Source organism: Triturus cristatus, chromosome 1_1 (genome assembly GCF_964204655.1).
Source record: "Triturus cristatus chromosome 1_1, aTriCri1.1, whole genome shotgun sequence".
NCBI classification, from domain to species: Eukaryota; Metazoa; Chordata; class Amphibia; order Caudata; family Salamandridae; genus Triturus; species Triturus cristatus.
Window position 1 is genome coordinate 795962527 of NC_140579.1, and position 21686 is coordinate 795984212.

Sequence of the window (21686 nt, forward strand, 5' to 3'; positions counted from 1 at the left end):
GGTTTAGGGCAGTGGTGTTCGGGCGGTGTAGGGGGTCTTGCTGGGGGTGGTGTTTCATGGTTTAGGGCAGAGCAGTGGTGTTCGGGTAGTGTAGGGGGACTTGCCGGGGTGGTGTTTTAGGGTTTAGGGCTGTGCAGTGGTGTTCGGGAAGTGAAGGGGCTCTTGCTGGGGGTGGTGTATTAAGGTTTAGGGCAGCGCAGTGGTGTTCGGGCAATGTAGGGTGTCTTGCTGGGTGTGGTGTTTTAGGGTTTAGGGCGGCGCAGTGGTGTTCGGGCAGTGTAGGGGGTCTTGCTGGGGGTGGTGTTTAAGGGTTTAGGGCAGCGCAGTGGTGTTTGGACAGTGTAGGGGGTCGTGCAGGGGGTGGTGTTTCAGCGTTTTGGGCATTGTTGTTCGGGCAGTATTGGGGGTCTTGCTGGAGGTGGTGTTTCAGGGTTTAGGGCAGTGGTGTTCCTGCAGTATAGGTGGTCTAGCTGGGGGTGGTGTTTCAGGGTTTAGGGCAGTGCAGTGATGTTTGGCCAGTGTAGGGGGTCTTGCTGGGGGTGGTGTTTGAGGGTTTAGGGCAGTGCAGTGGTATTCAGGCAGTGTAGGGGGTCTTGCTGGGGGTGGTGTTTCAAGGTTTGGGGCAGTGCAGTGGTGTTCGGGCAGTGTAGGGGGTCTTGCTGGGTGTGGTGTTCCAGGGTTTAGGGCAGAGCAGTGGTGTTCGGACAGTGTAGGGGGTCATGCAGGGGTGGTGTTCCAGGGTTTAGGGCAGTGCAGTGGTGTTCGGGCAGTGTAGGGGTCATGCTGGGGGTGGGGTTTCAGGGTTTAGGGCAGTGCAGTGGTGTTCGGGCAGTATGGGGGGTCGTGCTGGGGCTGGTCTTTCAGGGTATAGGGCAGTGGTGTTCGGACAGTTTTGGAAGTTGTGCTGGGGTGGTGTTTTAGGGTTTAGGACAGTGCAGTGGTGTTCGGGCAGTGTAGGGGGTCTTTCTGGTGGTGGTGTTTCAGGGTTTAGGGCAGTGGTGTTCGGGCAGTGTAGTGGGTCTTGCTGGGGGTGGTCTTTCAGGGTTTAGGGCAGTGCAGTGGTGTTCAGGCAGTGTAGGGGGTCGTGCTGGGGGTGGTGTTTCAGGGTTTAGGGCAGTGCAGTGGTGTTCGGGCAGTGTAGGGGGTCTTTCTTGGGGTTGTGTTTCAGGGTTTAGGGCAGTGCAGTGGTATTCGGGCAGTATAGGGGGTTGTGCTGGGGTTGGTGTTCCAGGGATTAGGGCAGTGCTGTAGTGTTCAAGCAGTGTAGGGGGTCGTGCTGGGGGTGGTGTCCCAGGGTTTAGGGCAGTGCAGTGGTGTTCGGGCAGTGTAGGGTGTCGTGCTGGGAGTTCTATTCCAGGGTTTAGGGCAGTGCAGTGGTGTTCAGGCAGTGTAGGGGGGTCATGCTGGGGGTGGTGTTTCAGGGTTTAGGGCAGTGCAGTGGTGTTCGGGCAGTGTAGGGGGTCGTGCTGGGGTGGTCTTTCAGGGTTTAGGGCAGTGGTGTTCGGGCGGTGTAGGGGGTCTTGCTGGGGGTGGTGTTTCATGGTTTAGGGCAGAGCAGTGGTGTTCGGGGAGTGTAGGGGGACTTGCCGGGGTAGTGTTTCAGTGTTTAGGGCTGTGCAGTGGTGTTCGGGAAGTGTAGGGGGTCTTGCTGGGGGTGGTCTTTGAGGGTTTAGGGCAGTGCTGTGGTGTTTGGGCAGTGTAGGGGGTCGTGCTGGGGGTGTCGTTCCAGGGTTTAGGTCAGTGCAGTGGTGTTCAGGTAGTGTAGGGGGTCGTGCTGGGGGTGGTGTTCCAGGGTTTAGGGCAGTGCAGTGGTGTTCGGGCAGTGTAGGGGGTCTTGCTGGGGGTGGTCTTTCAGGGTTTAGGACAGTGGTGTTCGGACAGTGTAGGAAGTTTTGCTGGGGTGGTGTTTTAAGGTTTAGGGCAGTGCAGTGGTGTTCGGGCATTGTAGGGGTCATGCTGGGGATGGTGTTTCAGGGTTTAGGGCAGTGCAGTGGTGTTCGAGCAGTGTAGAGGTTCTTGCTGGGGGTGGTGTTTCAGGGTTTAGGGCAGTGCAGTGGTGTTTGGGCAGTGTAGGGGGTCTTGCTGGGGGTGGTGTTCCACGGTTTAGGGCAGTGCTGTGGTGTTTGGGCAGTGTAGGGGGTCTTTCTGGGGGTGGTGTTTCAGGGTTGAGGACAGTGCAGTGGTATTCGGGCAGTGTAGGGGGTCGTGCTGGGGGTGGTGTTCCAGGGTTTAGGGCAGTGCAGTGGTGTTCAGTGTAGGGGGTCGTGCTGGGGGTGGTGTCCCAGGGTTTAGGGCAGTGCAGTGGTGTTCGGGCAGTGTAGGGTGTCGTGCTGGGGGTTCTATTCCAGGGTTTAGGGCAGTGCAGTGGTGTTCGGGCAGTGTAGGGGGGTCATGCTGGGGGTGGTGTTTCAGGGTTTAGGGCAGTGCAGTGGTGTTCGGGCAGTGTAGGGGGTCGTGCTGGGGTGGTCTTTCAGGGTTTAGGGCAGTGGTGTTCGGGCGGTGTAGGGTGTCTTGCTGGGGGTGGTGTTTCATGGTTTAGGGCAGAGCAGTGGTGTTCGGGGAGTGTAGGGGGACTTGCCGGGATAGTGTTTCAGTGTTTAGGGCTGTGCAGTGGTGTTCGGGAAGTGTAGGGGGTCTTGCTGGGGGTGGTCTTTGAGGGTTTAGGGCAGTGCTGTGGTGTTTGGGCAGTGTAGGGGGTCGTGCTGGGGGTGGTGTTCCAGGGTTTAGGTCAGTGCAGTGGTGTTCAGCTAGTGTAGGGGGTCATGCTGGGGGTGGTGTTCCAGGGTTTAGGGCAGTGCAGTGGTGTTCGGGCAGTGTAGGGGGTCGTGCTGGGGTGGTCTTTCAGGGTTTAGGGCAGTGGTGTTCGGGCGGTGTAGGGGGTCTTGCTGGGGGTGGTGTTTCATGGTTTAGGGCAGAGCAGTGGTGTTCGGGGAGTGTAAGGGGACTTGCCGGGGTAGTGTTTCAGTGTTTAGGGCTGTGCAGTGGTGTTCGGGAAGTGTAGGGGGTCTTGCTGGGGGTGGTCTTTGAGGGTTTAGGGCAGTGCTGTGGTGTTTGGGCCGTGTAGGGGGTCGTGCTGGGGGTGGTGTTCCAGGGTTTAGGTCAGTGCAGTGGTGTTCAGGTAGTGTAGGGGGTCGTGCTGGGGGTGGTGTTCCAGGGTTTAGGGCAGTGCAGTGGTGTTCGGGCAGTGTAGGGGGTCTTGCTGGGGGTGGTCTTTCAGGGTTTAGGACAGTGGTGTTCGGACAGTGTAGGAAGTTTTGCTGGGGTGGTGTTTTAAGGTTTAGGGCAGTGCAGAGGTGTTCGGGCATTGTAGGGGTCATGCTGGGGATGGTGTTTCAGGGTTTAGGGCAGTGCAGTGGTGTTTGGGCAGTGTAGAGGTTCTTGCTGGGGGTGGTGTTTCAGGGTTTAGGGCAGTGCAGTGGTGTTTGGGCAGTGTAGGGGGTCTTGCTGGGGGTTCTATTCCAGGGTTTAGGGCAGTGCAGTGGTGTTCGGGCAATGTAGGGGGAAGTGCTGGGGGTGGTGTTTCAGGGTTTAGGGCGGTACAGTCGTGTTAGGGTAGTGTAGCGGGTCTTGTTGGGGGTGGTGTTTTAAGGATTAGGGCAGCGCAGTGGTGTTCGGGCAGTGTAGGGGTCTTGCTGGGGGTGGTGTTTCAGGGTTTAGGGCAGTGCAGTGGTGTTCGGGCAGTGTAGGGGGTCGTGCAGGGGGTGGTGATTCAGGGTTTAGGGCAGCACAGTGGTGTTCGGGCAGTGTAGGGGTCGTGCAGGGGTTGGTGTTTCATGGTTTAGGGCATTGGTGATCGGGCAGTATAGGGGTCTAGCTGGGGGTGGTGTTTCAGGGTTAAGGGCAGCTCAGTGGTGTTCGGGCAGTGTAGGGGGTCGTGAGGGGGGGGGGTGTTCCAGGGTTTAGGGCAGTGCAGTGGTGTTCAGGCTGTGTAGGGGGTCGTGCGGCGGTGGTGATTTAGGGTTTAGGGCAGTGCAGTGGTGTTCTGGCAGTGCAGGGGCTCATGCGGGGGTGGTGTTTCAGGGTTGAGTGCTGTGGTGTTCGGGCAGTGTAGGGGTCTTGCTGGGGGTGGTGTTCCACGGTTAAGGGCAGTGCAGTGGTGATGGGCAGTGTAGGGGGTCGTGCTGGGGTGGTGTTCCAAGGTTTAGGGCAGTGCAGGGGTGTTCGGGCAGTGTAGGGGGTCATGCTGGGGGTGGTGTTCCAGGGTTTAGGGCAGTGCAGTGGTCTTCGGGCACTGTAGGGGGTCATACTGGGGCTGGTGTTTCCGAGTTTAGGGCAGTGCTAAGGTGTTCGGGCAGTGTAGGGGTTGTGCGGGGGTGGTGTTTCAGGGTTTAGGGCAGTGCAGTGGTATTTGGGCAGAGTAGGGGGTCGTGCTGGGGGTGGTGTTCCAGGGTTTAGGGCACTGAAGTGGTGTTCAAGCAGTGTAGGGGGTCGTGCTGGGGGTGGTGTTCCAGGGTTTAGGGCAGTGCAGTGGTGTTCGGGCAGTGTAGGGTGTCGTGCTGGGGGTTCTATTCCAGGGTTTAGGGCAGTGCAGTGGTGTTTGGGCAGTGCAGGGGGTCATGCTGGGGGTGGTGTTTCAGGGTTTAGGGCAGTGCAGTGGTGTTCGGGCAGTGTAGGGGGTCGTGCTGGGGTGGTCTTTCAGGGTTTAGGGTAGTGGTGTTCGAGCGGTGTAGGGGGTCTTGCTGGGGGTGGTGTTTCATGGTTTAGGGCAGAGCAGTGGTGTTCGGGGAGTGTAGGGGGACTTGCCGGGGTGGGGTTTTAGGGTTTAGGGCTGTGCAGTGGTGTTCGGGAAGTGAAGGGGCTCTTGCTGGGGGTGGTGTATTAAGGTTTAGGGCAGCGCAGTGGTGTTCGGGCAATGTAGGGTGTCTTGCTGGGTGTGGTGTTTTAGGGTTTAGGGCGGCGCAGTGGTGTTTGGGCAGTGTAGGGGGTCTTGCTGGGGGTGGTGTTTAAGGGTTTAGGGCAGCGCAGTGGTGTTTGGACAGTGTAGGGGGTCGTGCAGGGGGTGGTGTTTCAGGGTTTTGGGCATTGGTGTTCGGGCAGTATTGGGGGTCTTGCTGGAGGTGGTGTTTCAGGGTTTAGGGCAGTGGTGTTCCTGCAGTATAGGTGGTCTAGCTGGGGGTGGTGTTTCAGGGTTTAGGGCAGTGCAGTGATGTTTGGCCAGTGTAGGGGGTCTTGCTGGGGGTGGTGTTTGAGGGTTTAGGGCAGTGCAGTGGTATTCAGGCAGTGTAGGGGGTCTTGCTGGGGGTGGTGTTTCAAGGTTTGGGGCAGTGCAGTGGTGTTCGGGCAGTGTAGGGGGTCTTGCTGGGTGTGGTGTTCCAGGGTTTAGGGCAGAGCAGTGGTGTTCGGACAGTGTAGGGGGTCATGCAGGGGTGGTGTTCCAGGGTTTAGGGCAGTGAAGTGGTGTTCGGGCAGTGTAGGGGTCATGCTGGGGGTGGGGTTTCAGACTTTAGGGCAGTGCAGTGGTGTTCGGGCAGTATGGGGGGTCGTGCTGGGGCTCGTCTTTCAGGGTATAGGGCAGTGGTGTTCGGACAGTGTTGGAAGTTGTGCTGGGGTGGTGTTTTAGGGTTTAGGACAGTGCAGTGGTGTTCGGGCAGTGTAGGGGGTCTTTCTGGTGGTGGTGTTTCAGGGTTTAGGGCAGTGGTGTTCGGGCGGTGTAGGGGGTCTTGCTGGGGGTGGTGTTTCACGGTTAGGGCAGTGCAGTGGTGTTCGGGCAGTGTAGTGGGTCTTGCTGGGGGTGGTCTTTCAGGGTTTAGGGCAGTGCAGTGGTGTTCAGGCAGTGTAGGGGGTCGTGCTGGGGGTGGTGTTTCAGGGTTTAGGGCAGTGCAGTGGTGTTCGGGCAGTGTAGGGGGTCTTTCTTGGGGTTGTGTTTCAGGGTTTAGGGCAGTGCAGTGGTATTCGGGCAGTGTAGGGGGTCGTGCTGGGGTTGGTGTTCCAGGGTTTAGGGCAGTGCTGTAGTGTTCAAGCAGTGTAGGGGGTCGTGCTGGGGGTGGTGTCCCAGGGTTTAGGGCAGTGCAGTGGTGTTCGGGCAGTGTAGGGTGTCGTGCTGGGGGTTCTATTCCAGGGCTTAGGGCAGTGCAGTGGTGTTCGGGCAGTGTAGGGGGGTCATGCTGGGGGTGGTGTTTATGGGTTTAGGGCAGTGCAGTGGTGTTCGGGCAGTGTAGGGGGTCGTGCTGGGGTGGTCTTTCATGGTTTAGGGCAGTGGTGTTCGGGCGGTGTAGGGGGTCTTGCTGGGGGTGGTGTTTCATGGTTTAGGGCAGAGCAGTGGTGTTCGGGGAGTGTAGGGGGACTTGCCGGGGTAGTGTTTCAGTGTTTAGGGCTGTGCAGTGGTGTTCGGGAAGTGTAGGGGGTCTTGCTGGGGGTGGTCTTTGAGGGTTTAGGGCAGTGCTGTGGTGTTTGGGCAGTGTAGGGGGTCGTGCTGGGGGTGGTGTTCCAGGGTTTAGGTCAGTGCAGTGGTGTTCAGGTAGTGTAGGGGGTCGTGCTGGGGGTGGTGTTCCAGGGTTTAGGGCAGTGCAGTGGTGTTCGGGCAGTGTAGGGGGTCTTGCTGGGGGTGGTCTTTCAGGGTTTAGGACAGTGGTGTTCAGACAGTGTAGGAAGTTTTGCTGGGGTGGTGTTTTAAGGTTTAGGGCAGTGCAGTGGTGTTCGGGCATTGTAGGGGTCATGCTGGGGATGGTGTTTCAGGGTTTAGGGCAGTGCAGTGGTGGTCGGGCAGTGTAGAGGTTCTTGCTGGGGGTGGTGTTTCAGGGTTTAGGGCAGTGCAGTGGTGTTTGGGCAGTGTAGGGGGTCTTGCTGGGGGTTCTATTCCAGGGTTTAGGGCAGTGCAGTGGTGTTCGGGCAATGTAGGGGGAAGTGCTGGGGGTGGTGTTTCAGGGTTTAGGGCGGTGCAGTCGTGTTAGGGTAGTGTAGCAGGTCTTGTTGGGGGTGGTGTTTTAAGGTTTAGGGCAGCGCAGTGGTGTTCGGGCAGTGTAGGGGTCTTGCTGGGGGTGGTGTTTCAGGGTTTAGGGCAGTGCAGTGGTGTTCGGGCAGTGCAGGGGGTCGTGCAGGGGGTGGTGATTCAGGGTTTAGGGCAGCACAGTGGTGTTCGGGCAGTGTAGGGGTCGTGCAGGGGTTGGTGTTTCATAGTTTAGGGCATTGGTGATCGGGCAGTATAGGGGTCTAGCTGGGGGTGGTGTTTCAGGGTTTAGGGCAGCTCAGTGGTGTTCGGGCAGTGTAGGGGGTCGTGAGGGGGGGGCGTTCCAGGGTTTAGGGCAGTGCAGTGGTGTTCAGGCTGTGTAGGGGGTCGTGCGGCGGTGGTGTTTTAGGGTTTAGGGCAGTGCAGTGGTGTTCTGGCAGTGCAGGGGCTCATGCGGGGGTGGTGTTTCAGGGTTGAGTGCTGTGGTGTTCGGGCAGTGTAGGGGGTCTTGCTGGGGGTGGTGTTCCACGGTTAAGGGCAGTGCAGTGGTGATGGGCAGTGTAGGGGGTCGTGCTGGGGTGGTGTTCCAAGGTTTAGGGCAGTGCAGTGGTGTTCGGGCAGTGTAGGGGGTCATGCTGGGGGTGGTGTTCCAGGGTTTAGGGCAGTGCAGTGGTCTTCAGGCACTGTAGGGGGTCATACTGGGGCTGGTGTTTCAGAGTTTAGGGCAGTGCTAAGGTGTTCGGGCAGTGTAGGGGTTGTGCGGGGGTGGTGTTTCAGGGTTTAGGGCAGTGCAGTGGTATTTGGGCAGAGTAGGGGGTCGTGCTGGGGGTGGTGTTCCAGGGTTTAGGGCAGTGAAGTGGTGTTCAAGCAGTGTAGGGGGTCGTGCTGGGGGTGGTGTTCCAGGGTTTAGGGCAGTGCAGTGGTGTTCGGGCACTGTAGGGTGTCGTGCTGGGGGTTCTATTCCAGGGTTTAGGGCAGTGCAGTGGTGTTTGGGCAGTGTAGGGGATCATGCTGGGGGTGGTGTTTCAGGGTTTAGGGCAGTGCAGTGGTGTTCGGGCAGTGTAGGGGGTCGTGCTGGGGTGGTCTTTCAGGGTTTAGGGCAGTGGTGTTCGGGCGGTGTAGGGGGTCTTGCTGGGGGTGGTGTTTCATGGTTTAGGGCAGAGCAGTGGTGTTCGGGGAGTGTAGGGGGACTTGCCGGGGTGGGGTTTTAGGGTTTAGGGCTGTGCAGTGGTGTTCGGGAAGTGAAGGGGCTCTTGCTGGGGGTGGTGTATTAAGGTTTAGGGCAGCGCAGTGGTGTTCGGGCAATGTAGGGTGTCTTGCTGGTTGTGGTATTTTAGGGTTTAGGGCGGCGCAGTGGTGTTCGGGCAGTGTAGGGGGTCTTGCTGGGGGTGGCGTTTAAGGGTTTAGGGCAGCACAGTGGTGTTTGGACAGTGTAGGGGGTCGTGCAGGGGGTGGTGTTTCAGGGTTTTGGGCATTGGTGTTCGGGCAGTATTGGGGGTCTTGCTGGAGGTGGTGTTTCAGGGTTTAGGGCAGTGGTGTTCCTGCAGTATAGGTGGTCTAGCTGGGGGTGGTGTTTCAGGGTTTAGGGCAGTGCAGTGATGTTTGGCCAGTGTAGGGGGTCTTGCTGGGGGTGGTGTTTGAGGGTTTAGGGCAGTGCAGTGGTATTCAGGCAGTGTAGGGGGTCTTGCTGGGGGTGGTGTTTCAAGGTTTGGGGCAGTGCAGTGGTGTTCGGGCAGTGTAGGGGGTCTTGCTGGGTGTGGTGTTCCAGGGTTTAGGGCAGAGCAGTGGTGTTCGGACAGTGTAGGGGGTCATGCAGGGGTGGTGTTCCAGGGTTTAGGGCAGTGCAGTGGTGTTCGGGCAGTGTAGGGGTCATGCTGGGGGTGGAGTTTCAGGGTTTAGGGCAGTGCAGTGGTGTTCGGGCAGTATGGGGGGTCGTGCTGGGGTTGGTCTTTCAGGGTATAGGGCAGTGGTGTTCGGACAGTGTTGGAAGTTGTGCTGGGGTGGTGTTTTAGGGTTTAGGACAGTGCAGTGGTGTTCGGGCAGTGTAGGGGGTCTTTCTGGTGGTGGTGTTTCAGGGTTTAGGGCAGTGGTGTTCGGGCGGTGTAGGGGGTCTTGCTGGGGGTGGTGTTTCACGGTTAGGGCAGTGCAGTGGTGTTCGGGCAGTGTAGTGGGTCTTGCTGGGGGTGGTCTTTCAGGGTTTAGGGCAGTGCAGTGGTGTTCAGGCAGTGTAGGGGGTCGTGCTGGGGGTGGTGTTTCAGGGTTTAGGGCAGTGCAGTGGTGTTCAGGCAGTGTAGGGGGTCTTTCTTGGGGTTGTGTTTCAGGGTTTAGGGCAGTGCAGTGGTATTCGGGCAGTGTAGGGGGTCGTGCTGGGGTTGGTGTTCCAGGGTTTAGGGCAGTGCTGTAGTGTTCAAGCAGTGTAGGGGGTCGTGCTGGGGGTGGTGTCCCAGGGTTTAGGGCAGTGCAGTGGTGTTCGGGCAGTGTAGGGTGTCGTGCTGGGGGTTCTATTCCAGGGCTTAGGGCAGTGCAGTGGTGTTCGGGCAGTGTAGGGGGGTCATGCTGGGGGTGGTGTTTCAGGGTTTAGGGCAGTGCAGTGGTGTTCGGGCAGTGTAGGGGGTCGTGCTGGGGTGGTCTTTCAGGGTTTAGGGCAGTGGTGTTCGGGCGGTGTAGGGGGTCTTGCTGGGGGTGGTGTTTCATGGTTTAGGGCAGAGCAGTGGTGTTCGGGGAGTGTAGGGGGACTTGCCGGGGTAGTGTTTCAGTGTTTAGGGCTGTGCAGTGGTGTTCGGGAAGTGTAGGGGGTCTTGCTGGGGGTGGTCTTTGAGGGTTTAGGGCAGTGCTGTGGTGTTTGGGCAGTGTAGGGGGTCGTGCTGGGAGTGGTGTTCCAGGGTTTAGGTCAGTGCAGTGGTGTTCAGGTAGTGTAGGGGGTCGTGCTGGGGGTGGTGTTCCAGGGTTTAGGGCAGTGCAGTGGTGTTTGGGCAGTGTAGGGGGTCTTGCTGGGGGTGGTCTTTCAGGGTTTAGGACAGTGGTGTTCGGACAGTGTAGGAAGTTTTGCTGGGGTGGTGTTTTAAGGTTTAGGGCAGTGCAGTGGTATTCGGGCATTGTAGGGGTCATGCTGGGGATGGTGTTTCAGGGTTTAGGGCAGTGCAGTGGTGTTCGGGCAGTGTAGAGGTTCTTGCTGGGGGTGGTGTTTCAGGGTTTAGGGCAGTGCAGTGGTGTTTGGGCAGTGTAGGGGGTCTTGCTGGGGGTGGTGTTCCACGGTTTAGGGCAGTACAGTGGTGTTTGGGCAGTGTTGGGGTCTTTCTGGGGGTGGTGTTTCAGGGTTGAGGGCAGTGCAGTGGTATTCGGGCAGTGTAGGGGGTCGTGCTGGGGGTGGTGTTCCAGGGTTTAGGGCAGTGCAGTGGTATTCAGTGTAGGGGGTCGTGCTGGGGGTGGTGTCCCAGGGTTTAGGGCAGTGCAGTGGTGTTCGGGCAGTGTTGGGTGTCGTGCTGGGGGTTCTATTCCAAGGTTTAGGGCAGTGCAGTGGTGTTCGGGCAGTGTAGGGGGGTCATGCTGGGGGTGGTGTTTCAGGGTTTAGGGCAGTGCAGTGGTGTTCGGGCAGTGTAGGGGGTCGTGCTGGAGTGGTCTTTCAGGGTTTAGGGCAGTGGTGTTCGGGCGGTGTAGGGGGTCTTGCTGGGGGTGGTGTTTCATGGTTTAGGGCAGAGCAGTGGTGTTCGGGGAGTGTAGGGGGACTTGCCGGGGTAGTGTTTCAGTGTTTAGGGCTGTGCAGTGGTGTTCGGGAAGTGTAGGGGGTCTTGCTGGGGGTGGTCTTTGAGGGTTTAGGGCAGTGCTGTGGTGTTTGGGCAGTGTAGGGGGTCGTGCTGGGGGTGGTGTTCCAGGGTTTAGGTCAGTGCAGTGGTGTTCAGGTAGTGTAGGGGTCGTGCTGGGGGTGGTGTTCCAGGGTTTAGGGCAGTGCAGTGGTGTTCGGGCAGTGTAGGGGGTCTTGCTGGGGGTGGTCTTTCAGGGTTTAGGACAGTGGTGTTCGGACAGTGTAGGAAGTTGTGCTGGGGTGGTGTTTTAAGGTTTAGGGCAGTGCAGTGGTGTTCGGGCATTGTAGGGGTCATGCTGGGGATGGTGTTTCAGGGTTTAGGGCAGTGCAGTGGTGTTCGGGCAGTGTAGAGGTTCTTGCTGGGGGTGGTGTTTCAGGGTTTAGGGCAGTGCAGTGGTGTTTGGGCAGTGTAGGGGGTCGTGCTGGGGGTGGTGTGCCAAGGTTTAGGGCAGTGCAGTGGTGTTCGGGCAGTGTAGTGGGTCTTGCTGGGGGTGGTCTTTCAGGGTTTAGGGCAGTGCAGTGGTGTTCAGGCAGTGTAGGGGGTCGTGCTGGGGGTGGTGTGTCAGGGTTTAGGGCAGTGCAGTGGTGTTCGGGCAGTGTAGGGGGTCTTTCTTGGGGTTGTGTTTCAGGGTTTAGGGCAGTGCAGTGGTATTCGGGCAGTGTAGGGGGTCGTGCTGGGGTTGGTGTTCCAGGGTTTAGGGCAGTGCTGTAGTGTTCAAGCAGTGTAGGGGGTCGTGCTGGGGGTGGTGTCCCAGGGTTTAGGGCAGTGCAGTGGTGTTCGGGCAGTGTAGGGTGTCGTGCTGGGGGTTCTATTCCAGGGCTTAGGGCAGTGCAGTGGTGTTCGGGCAGTGTAGGGGGGTCATGCTGGGGGTGGTGTTTCAGGGTTTAGGGCAGTGCAGTGGTGTTCGGGCAGTGTAGGGGGTCGTGCTGGGGTGGTCTTTCAGGGTTTAGGGCAGTGGTGTTCGGGCGGTGTAGGGGGTCTTGCTGGGGGTGGTGTTTCATGGTTTAGGGCAGAGCAGTGGTGTTCGGGGAGTGTAGGGGGACTTGCCGGGGTAGTGTTTCAGTGTTTAGGGCTGTGCAGTGGTGTTCGGGAAGTGTAGGGGGTCTTGCTGGGGGTGGTCTTTGAGGGTTTAGGGCAGTGCTGTGGTGTTTGGGCAGTGTAGGGGGTCGTGCTGGGGGTGGTGTTCCAGGGTTTAGGTCAGTGCAGTGGTGTTCAGGTAGTGTAGGGGGTCGTGCTGGGGGTGGTGTTCCAGGGTTTAGGGCAGTGCAGTGGTGTTTGGGCAGTGTAGGGGGTCTTGCTGGGGGTGGTCTTTCAGGGTTTAGGACAGTGGTGTTCGGACAGTGTAGGAAGTTTTGCTGGGGTGGTGTTTTAAGGTTTAGGGCAGTGCAGTGGTATTCGGGCATTGTAGGGGTCATGCTGGGGATGGTGTTTCAGGGTTTAGGGCAGTGCAGTGGTGTTCGGGCAGTGTAGAGGTTCTTGCTGGGGGTGGTGTTTCAGGGTTTAGGGCAGTGCAGTGGTGTTTGGGCAGTGTAGGGGGTCTTGCTGGGGGTGGTGTTCCACGGTTTAGGGCAGTACAGTGGTGTTTGGGCAGTGTTGGGGTCTTTCTGGGGGTGGTGTTTCAGGGTTGAGGGCAGTGCAGTGGTATTCAGGCAGTGTAGGGGGTCGTGCTGGGGGTGGTGTTCCAGGGTTTAGGGCAGTGCAGTGGTATTCAGTGTAGGGGGTCGTGCTGGGGGTGGTGTCCCAGGGTTTAGGGCAGTGCAGTGGTGTTCGGGCAGTGTTGGGTGTCGTGCTGGGGGTTCTATTCCAGGGTTTAGGGCAGTGCAGTGGTGTTCGGGCAGTGTAGGGGGGTCATGCTGGGGGTGGTGTTTCAGGGTTTAGGGCAGTGCAGTGGTGTTCGGGCAGTGTAGGGGGTCGTACTGGAGTGGTCTTTCAGGGTTTAGGGCAGTGGTGTTCGGGCGGTGTAGGGGGTCTTGCTGGGGGTGGTGTTTCATGGTTTAGGGCAGAGCAGTGGTGTTCGGGGAGTGTAGGGGGACTTGCCGGGGTAGTGTTTCAGTGTTTAGGGCTGTGCAGTGGTGTTCGGGAAGTGTAGGGGGTCTTGCTGGGGGTGGTCTTTGAGGGTTTAGGGCAGTGCTGTGGTGTTTGGGCAGTGTAGGGGGTCGTGCTGGGGGTGGTGTTCCAGGGTTTAGGTCAGTGCAGTGGTGTTCAGGTAGTGTAGGGGTCGTGCTGGGGGTGGTGTTCCAGGGTTTAGGGCAGTGCAGTGGTGTTCGGGCAGTGTAGGGGGTCTTGCTGGGGGTGGTCTTTCAGGGTTTAGGACAGTGGTGTTCGGACAGTGTAGGAAGTTGTGCTGGGGTGGTGTTTTAAGGTTTAGGGCAGTGCAGTGGTGTTCGGGCATTGTAGGGGTCATGCTGGGGATGGTGTTTCAGGGTTTAGGGCAGTGCAGTGGTGTTCGGGCAGTGTAGAGGTTCTTGCTGGGGGTGGTGTTTCAGGGTTTAGGGCAGTGCAGTGGTGTTTGGGCAGTGTAGGGGGTCGTGCTGGGGGTGGTGTGCCAAGGTTTAGGGCATTGCAGTGGTGTTCGGGCAGTGGAGGGGGTCGTGTGGGGTTGGCGTTCCAGGGTTTAGGGCAGCGCAGTGGTGTTTGGGCAGTGTAGGGGGTCGTGCGGGGTAGTGTTTAAGGGTTTAGGGCAGTGCAGTGGTATTCGGGCAGTGTAGGGGGTCGTGGTGGGGGTGGTGTATCAGGGTTTAGGGGAGTGCAGTGGTGTTCGGGCAGTCTAGTGGGTCGTACTGGGGGTGGTGTTTCAGGGTTTAGGATAGTGCAGTGATGTTCGGTCAGTGTAGGGGGTCTTGCTGGGGGTGGTCTCTCAGGGTTTAGGGCAGTGGTGTTCGGGCAGTGTAGGAAGTTGTGCTGGGGTGGTGTTTTAGGGTTTAGGTCAGTGCAGTGGTGTTCGGGCATTGTAGGGGGTCTTGCTGGGGTCGGTGTTTCAGGGTTTAGGGCAGTGCAGTGGTGTTCGGACAGTGTTGGGGGTCTTGCTGGGGGTGGTGTTTCAGGGTTTAGGGCATTGCAGTGGTGTTCGGGCAGTGTAGGGGGTCGTGCTGGGGATGGTGTTCCAGAGTTTAGGGCAGCGCAGTGGTGTTTGGGCAGTGTAGGGGGAAGTGCTGGGGGTGGTGTTTCAGGGTTTAGGGCGGTGCAGTCGAGTTAGGGTAGTGTAGGGGGTCTTGTTGGGGGTGGTGTTTTAAGGTTTAGGGCAGCGCAGTGGTGTTCGGGCAGTGTAGGGGGTCTTGCTGGGGGTGGTGTTTTAGGGTTTGGGGCAGTGCAGTGGTGTTCGGGCAGTGTAGGGGGTCGTGCAGGGGGTGGTGATTCAGCGTTTAGGGCAGCACAGTGGTGTTCGAGCAGTGTAGGGGTCGTGCAGCGGATGGTGTTTCATGGTTTAGGGCATTGGTGATCGGGCAGTATAGGGGGTCTAGCTGGGGGTGGTGTTCCAGGGTTTAGGGCAGTGCAGTGGTGTTCGGGTTGTGTAGGGGGTCGTTCGGGATGGTGTTTTAGGGTTTAGGGCAGTGCAGTGGTGTTCTGGCAGTGCAGGGGCTCATGCAGGGGTGGTGTTTCAGGGTTGAGTGCAGTGCAGTGGTGTTCGGGCAGTGTAGGGGGTCTTGCTGGGGGTGGTTTTCCACGGTTTAGGGCAGTGCAGTGGTGATGGGCATTGTAGGGGGTCGTGCTGGGGGTGGTGTTCCAAGGTTTAGGGCAGTGCAGTGGTGTTCGGGCAGTGTAGGGGGTCATGCTGGGGGTGGTGTTCCAGGGTTTAGGGCAGTGCAGTGGTGTTCGGGCACTGTAGGTGGTCATACTGGGGCTGGTGTTTCAGAGTTTAGGGGTTGTGCGGGGGTAGTGTTTCAGGGTTTAGGGCAGTGCAGTGGTGTTCGGGCAGTGTAGGGGTTCATGCCTGGAGTGGTGTTTCAGGGTTTAGGGCAGTGCAGTGGTGTTCGGGCAGTGTAGGGGGTTGTGCGTGGGGTGGTGTTTCAGGTTTAGGGCAGTGCAGTGCTATTTGGGCAGTGTAGGAGGTCGTGGTAGGGGTGGTGTTTCAGGGTTTAGGGCAGTGCAGTGGTGTTCAGGCAGTGTAGTGGGTCGAACTGTGGGTGATGTTTCAGGGTTTAGGGTAGTACAGTGGTGTTCGGTCAGTGTAGGGGGTCTTGCTGGGGGTGGTCTCTCAGGGTTTAGGGCAGTGGTGTTCGGGCAGTGTAGGAAGTTGTGCTGGGGTGGTGTTTTAGGGTTTAGGGCAGTGCAGTGGTGTTCGGGCATTGTAGGGGGTCTTACTGGGGGTGGTGTTTCAGGGTTTAGGGCAGTGCAGTGGTGTTCGGACAGTGTTGGGGGTCTTGCTGGGGGTGGTTTTTCAGGGTATAGGGTAGTGGTGTTCGGGCAGTGTAGGGGGAAGTGCTGGAGGTGGTGTTTCAGGGTTTAGGGTGGTGCAGTGGTGTTAGGGTAGTGTAGGGGGTCTTGTTGGGGGTGGTGCTTTAAGGTTTAGGGCAGCGCAGTGGTGTTTGGGCAGTGTAGGGGGTCGTGCTGGGGGTGGTGTGCCAAGGTTTAGGGCAGTGCAGTGGTGTTCGGGCAGTGGAGGGGGTCGTGTGGGGTTGGCGTTCCAGGGTTTAGGGCAGCGCAGTGGTGTTTGGGCAGTGTAGGGGGTCGTGCGGGGTGGTGTTTAAGGGTTTAGGGCAGTGCAGTGGTATTCGGGCAGTGTAGGGGGTCGTGGTGGGGGTGGTGTTTCAGGGTTTAGGGGAGTGCAGTGGTGTTCGGGCAGTCTAGTGGGTCGTACTGGGGGTGGTGTTTCAGGGTTTAGGATAGTGCAGTGATGTTCGGTCAGTGTAGGGGGTCTTGCTGGGGGTGGTCTCTCAGGGTTTAGGGCAGTGGTGTTCGGGCAGTGTAGGAAGTTGTGCTGGGGTGGTGTTTTAGGGTTTAGGTCAGTGCAGTGGTGTTCGGGCATTGTAGGGGGTCTTGCTGGGGGTGGTGTTTCAGGGTTTAGGGCATTGCAGTGGTGTTCGGGCAGTGTAGGGGGTCGTGCTGGGGATGGTGTTCCAGAGTTTAGGGCAGCGCAGTGGTGTTTGGGCAGTGTAGGGGGAAGTGCTGGGGGTGGTGTTTCAGGGTTTAGGGCGGTGCAGTCGAGTTAGGGTAGTGTAGGGGGTCTTGTTGGGGGTGGTGTTTTAAGGTTTAGGGCAGCGCAGTGGTGTTCGGGCAGTGTAGGGGGTCTTGCTGGTGGTGGTGTTTCAGGGTTTGGGGCAGTGCAGTGGTGTTCGGGCAGTGTAGGGGGTCGTGCAGGGGGTGGTGATTCAGCGTTTAGGGCAGCACAGTGGTGTTCGAGCAGTGTAGGGGTCGTGCAGCGGATGGTGTTTCATGGTTTAGGGCATTGGTGATCGGGCAGTATAGGGGGTCTAGCTGGGGGTGGTGTTCCAGGGTTTAGGGCAGTGCAGTGGTGTTCGGGTTGTGTAGGGGGTCGTTCGGGATGGTGTTTTAGGGTTTAGGGCAGTGCAGTGGTGTTCTGGCAGTGCAGGGGCTCATGCAGGGGTGGTGTTTCAGGGTTGAGTGCAGTGCAGTGGTGTTCGGGCAGTGTAGGGGGTCTTGCTGGGGGTGGTGTTCCACGGTTTAGGGCAGTGCAGTGGTGATGGGCATTGTAGGGGGTCGTGCTGGGGGTGGTGTTCCAAGGTTTAGGGCAGTGCAGTGGTGTTCGGGCAGTGTAGGGGGTCATGCTGGGGGTGGTGTTCCAGGGTTTAGGGCAGTGCAGTGGTGTTCGGGCACTGTAGGTGGTCATACTGGGGCTGGTGTTTCAGAGTTTAGGGGTTGTGCGGGGGTAGTGTTTCAGGGTTTAGGGCAGTGCAGTGGTGTTCGGGCAGAGTAGGGGTTCATGCCTGGAGTGGTGTTTCAGGGTTTAGGGCAGTGCAGTGGTGTTCGGGCAGTGTAGGGGGTTGTGCGTGGGGTGGTGTTTCAGGGTTAGGGCAGTGCAGTGCTATTTGGGCAGTGTAGGAGGTCGTGGTAGGGGTGGTGTTTCAGGGTTTAGGGCAGTGCAGTGGTGTTCAGGCAGTGTAGGGGGTCTTGCTGGGGATGGTCTTTCAGGGTTTAGGGCAGTGGTGTTCGGGCAGTGTAGGAAGTTGTGCTGGGGTGGTGTTTTAGGGTTTAGGGCAGTGCAGTGGTGTTCGGGCATTGTAGGGGGTCTTGCTGGGGGTGGTGTTTCAGGGTTTAGGGCAGTGCAGTGGTGTTCGGACAGTGTTGGGGGTCTTGCTGGGGGTGGTTTTTCAGGGTATAGGGTAGTGGTGTTCGGGCAGTGTAGGGGGAAGTGCTGGAGGTGGTGTTTCAGGGTTTAGGGTGGTGCAGTGGTGTTAGGGTAGTGTAGGGGGTCTTGTTGGGGGTGGTGCTTTAAGGTTTAGGGCAGCGCAGTGGTGTTTGGGCAGTGTAGGGGGTCGTGTAGGGGGTGATGTTTCAGGGTTTAGGGCAGTGCAGTGGTGTTCGGGCAGTGTAGGGGGTCGTGCAGGGGTTGGTGTTTCAGGGTTTAGGGCATTGGTGTTCGGCAATATAGGGGGTCTTCCTGAAGGTGGTGTTTCAGGGGTTAGGGCAGTCGTGTACATGCAGTATAGGTGGTCTAGCTGGCGGTGGTGTTTCAGGGTTGAGGGCAGCGCAGTAGTGTTCGGGCTGTATGGGGGGTCATGCAGGGGGTGGTGTTTCAGGGTTTAGGGCAGCACAGTGGTGTTCGGGCAGTGCAGGGGGTAGTGCGGGGTGGCCTTCCAGGGTTTAGGGCAGTGCAGTGGTGTTCGGGCAGTGTAGGGGGTTGTGCGGGGGATGTGTTTCAGGGTTTAGTGCGGTGGTGCTCAGGCTGTGTAGGGGGTCATGCGGGGGTGGTGTTTCAGGGTTTAGGGCAGTGCAGTGGTGTTCGGGAAGTGAAGGGGGTCTTGCTGCGGGTGGTGTTTCAGATTTAGAGCAGTGGTGTTCGGGCAGTGTAGGGAGTCTTGCTGGGGGTGGTGTTTCAGGGTTTAGGGCAGTGCAGTGGTGTTCGGGGAGTGTAGGGGGGTCTTGCTGGGGGTGGTGTTTTAGGGTTTAGGGCAGTGCAGTGGTCGGGAAGTGAAGGGGATCTTGCTGGGGGTGGTTTTTAAGGGTTTAGGGCAGTGGTGTTCGGGCAGTGTAGGGGGTCTTGCTGGGGGTGGTGTTTCAGGGTTTAGGGCAGTGCTGTGGTGTTCGGGCAGTGTAGGGGTTGTGCGGGGGTCGGTCTTTCAGGGTTTAGGGCAGTGGTGTTCGGGCAGTGTAGGAAGTTGTGCTGGGGTGGTGTTTTAGGGTTTAGGGCAGTGCAGTGGTGTTTGGGCATTTTAGGGGGTCTAGCTAGGTGTTGTGTTTCAGGGTTTTTTGCAGTGCAGCGGTGTTCGGGCAGTGTAGGGGTCTTGCTGGGTGTGGTTTTTCAGGGTTTAGAGCAGTAGTGTTCGTGTGGTGTAGGGTGTCTTGCTGGGGGTGGTGTTTCACGGTTTAGGGCAATGCAGTGGTGTTCGGGCAGTGTAGGGAGTCTTGCTGGGAGTGGTGTTTGAGGGTTTAGGGCAGTGCAGTGGTGTTCGGGCAGTGTAGGGGGTCTTCCTGGGGGTGGTGTTTCAGGGTTTAGGGCAGTGCAGTGGTGTTCGGGCAGTGTAGGGGGTGGTGCTGGGGGTGGTGTTCCAGGGTTTAGGGCAGTGCAGTGGTGTTCAAGCAGTGTAGGGGGTCGTGCTGGGGGTGGTGTTCCAGGGTTTAGGGCAGTGCAGTGGTGTTCAGGCAGTGTAGGGGGTCGTGCTGGGGGTTCTGTTCCAGGGTTTATGGCAGTGCAGTGGTGTTCGTTCAGTATAGGTGGTCGTGCTGGGACTAGTGTTTCAGGGTTTCGGGCAGTGGCGTGGTGTTCGGGCAGCGTAGGGGTCTTGCGGGGGTGGTGTTTAAGGGTTTAGGACAGTTCAGTGGTGTTCGGGCAGTGTAGGGGGTCGTGCTTGGGGTGGTGTTTGAAGGTTTAGGACAGTGCAGTGTTGTTCGGGCAGTGAAGGGGTCGTGCTGGGGGTGGTGTTTCAGGGTTTAGGGCAGTGCAGTGGTGTTCGGGCATTGTAGGGGGTCATGCTGGGGGTGGTCTTTCAGGGTTTAGGGCAGTGGTGTTCAGGTGGTATAGGGGGTCTTGCTGGGGGTGGTGTTTCACGGTTTAGGGCAGTGCAGTGGTGTTCGGGCAGTGTAGGTGGACTTGCTGGGGGTGGTGTTTCAGGGTTTAGGGCAGTGCAGTGGTGTTCGGGCAGTGTAGGGGGTCGTGCTGGGGTTGGTGTTCCAGGGTTTAGAGCAGTGCAGTGGTGTTCAGGCAGTGTAGGGGGTTGTGCCGGGGGTGGTGTTCCAGGGTTTAGGGCAGAGCAGTGGTGTTCGGACTGTGTAGGGGGTCGTGCGGGGGTGGTGTTCCAGGGTTTATGGCAGTGCAGTGGTGTTCGTTCAGTGTAGGGGGTCGTGCTGGGACTAGTGTTTCAGGGTTTCGGGCAGTGCCGTGGTGTTCGGGCAGCGTAGGGGTCTTGCGGGGGTGGTGTTTCAGGGTTTAGGACAGTGCAGTGGTGTTCGGGCAGTGTAGGGGGTCGGGCTTGGGGTGGTGTTTGAAGGTTTAGGACAGTGCAGGGTTGTTCGGGCAGTGAAGGGGGTCGTGCTGGGGGTGGTGTTTCAGGGTTTAGGGCAGTGCAGTGGTGTTCGGGCATTGTAGGGGGTCATGCTGAGGGTGGTCTTTCAGGGTTTAGGGCAGTGGTGTTCAGGTGGTATAGGGGGTCTTGCTGGGGGTGGTGTTTCACGGTTTAGGGCAGTGCAGTGGTGTTCGGGCAGTGTAGGTGGACTTGCTTGGGGTGGTGTTTCAGGGTTTAGGGCAGTGCAGTGATGTTCGGGCAGTGTAGGGGGTCATGCTGCGGGTGATGTTTCAGGGTTTAGGGCAGTGCAGTGGTGTTCGGGCAGTGTAGGGGGTTGTGCTGCGGGTGGTGTTCCAGGGTTTAGGGCAGAGCAGTGGTGTTCGCAGTGCAGTGGTGTTCAGGTAGTGTTTGGGGTCTTGCTGGGGGTGGTCTTTCAGGGTTTAGGGGAGTGCAGTGGTGTTCGGGAAGTGTAGGGGGTCTTGCTGGGGGTAGTGTTCCAGGGTTTAGGGCAGTGCAGTGGTGTTCGGGCAGTGTAGGGGTCATAGTGGGGGTGGTTTTCCAGGGTTTAGGGCAGTGCAGTGGTGTTTGGGCAGTGTAGTGGGGTTCGGGCAGTGTAGGGGGTCATGCTGGGGCTGGTCTTTCAGGGTTTAGGGCAGTGCAGTGGTGTTCGGGCATTGTAGGGGGTCATTCTGGGGGTGGTGTTTCAGGGTTTAGGGCAGTGGTGTTCAGGTGGTATAGGGGGTCTTGCTGGTGGTGGTGTTTCATGGTTTAGGGCAGTGCAGTGGTGTTCGGGCAGTGTAGGTGGACTTTCTGGGGGTGGTGTTTCAGGGTTTAGGGCAGTGCAGTGATGTTCGGGCTGTGTAGGGGGTCATGCTGCGGGTGATGTTTCAGGGTTTAGGGCAGTGCAGTGGTGTTCGGGCAGTGTAGGGGGTCGTGCTTGGGGTGGTGTTCCAGGGTTTAGGGCAGTGCAGTGGTGTTCGGGCAGTGTAGGGGGTCGTGCTGGGGTTGGTGTTCCAGGGTTTAGAGCAGTGCAGTGGTGTTCAGGTAGTGTAGGGGGTTGTGCTGGGGGTGGTGTTCTAGGGTTTAGGGCAGAGCAGTGGTGTTCGGACTGTGTAGGGGGTCGTGCGGGGGTGGTGTTCCAGGGTTTAGGGCAGTGCAGTGGTGTTCGGGAAGTGTAGGGGGTCATGTGGGGGTGGTGTTCCAGGGTTTAGGGCAGTGCAGTGGTGTTCAGGCAGTGTAGGGGGTCGTGCTGGGGGTGGTGTTTCTTGGTTTAGGGCAGTGCAGTGGTGTTTGGGCAGCGTAGTGGGTCGTGCTGGGGGTGGTGTTTCAGGGTTTAGGGCAGTGCAGTGGTGTTCGGGCAGTGTAGGGGGTCATAGTGGGGGTGGTTTTCCAGGGTTTAGGGCAGTGCAGTGGTGTTTGGACAGTGTAGGGGGTCATGCTGGGGCTGGTGTTTCAGGGTTTAGGGCAGTGCCGTGGTGTTCGCGCAGTGTAGGGGTTGTGCGGGGGTGGTGTTTCAGGGTTTAGGGCAGTGCAGTGGTGTTCGGGCAGTGTAGGGGGTCGTGCGTGGGGTGGTGTTTCAGGGTTTAGGGCAGTACAGTGGTGTTCAGGCAGTGTAGGGGGTCATATGTGGGGTGTTGTTTCAGGGTTTAGGGCAGTGCAGTGGTGTTCGGGCAGTGTAGGGGGTCGTGGGGGTGTGGTGGTTCAGGGTTTAGGGCAGCGCAGTGGTGTTCGGGCAGTGTAGGGGGTTGTGCGGGGTGATGTTTCAGGGTTTAGGGCAGTGCAGTGGTGTTCGGGTAGTGTAGGGGTTCGTACTGCGGGTGGTTTTCCAGGGATTAGGGCGGTGCAGTGGTTTTCAGGCAGTGTAGGGGGTCTTGCTGGGGGTGGTGTTTCAGGGTTTAGGGCGGCGGAGTGGTGTTTGTGTAGTGTAGCGGGTCATACTGGGGGGTGTTTCAGGGTTTAGAGCAGTGCAGTGGTGTTCAGGCAGTGTAGGGGGTCGTGAAGGAGGTGGTGTTTCAGGGTTTATGGCAGTAGTGTCCAGGCAGTGTAGGGGGTCTTGCTGGGGGTAATGTTTCAGGGTTTAGGATGGTGCAGTGGTGTTCGGGTAGTGTAGGGGGTCGTACTGCAGGTGGTGTTCCAGGGTTTAGGGTGGTGCAGTGGTGTTCGGGCAGTGTAGGGGGTCTTGCTGGGGTGGTGTTTCAGGGTTTAGGGCAGTGGTGTCCAGGCAGTGTAGGGGGTCTTGCTGGGGGTAATGGTTCAGGGTTTAGGGTGGTGCAGTGGTGTTCGGGTAGTGTAGGGGGTTGTACTGCAGGTGGTGTTCTAGGGTTTAGGGCGGTGCAGTGGTGTTCGGGCAGTGTAGGGTGTTGTACTGGGGGTGGT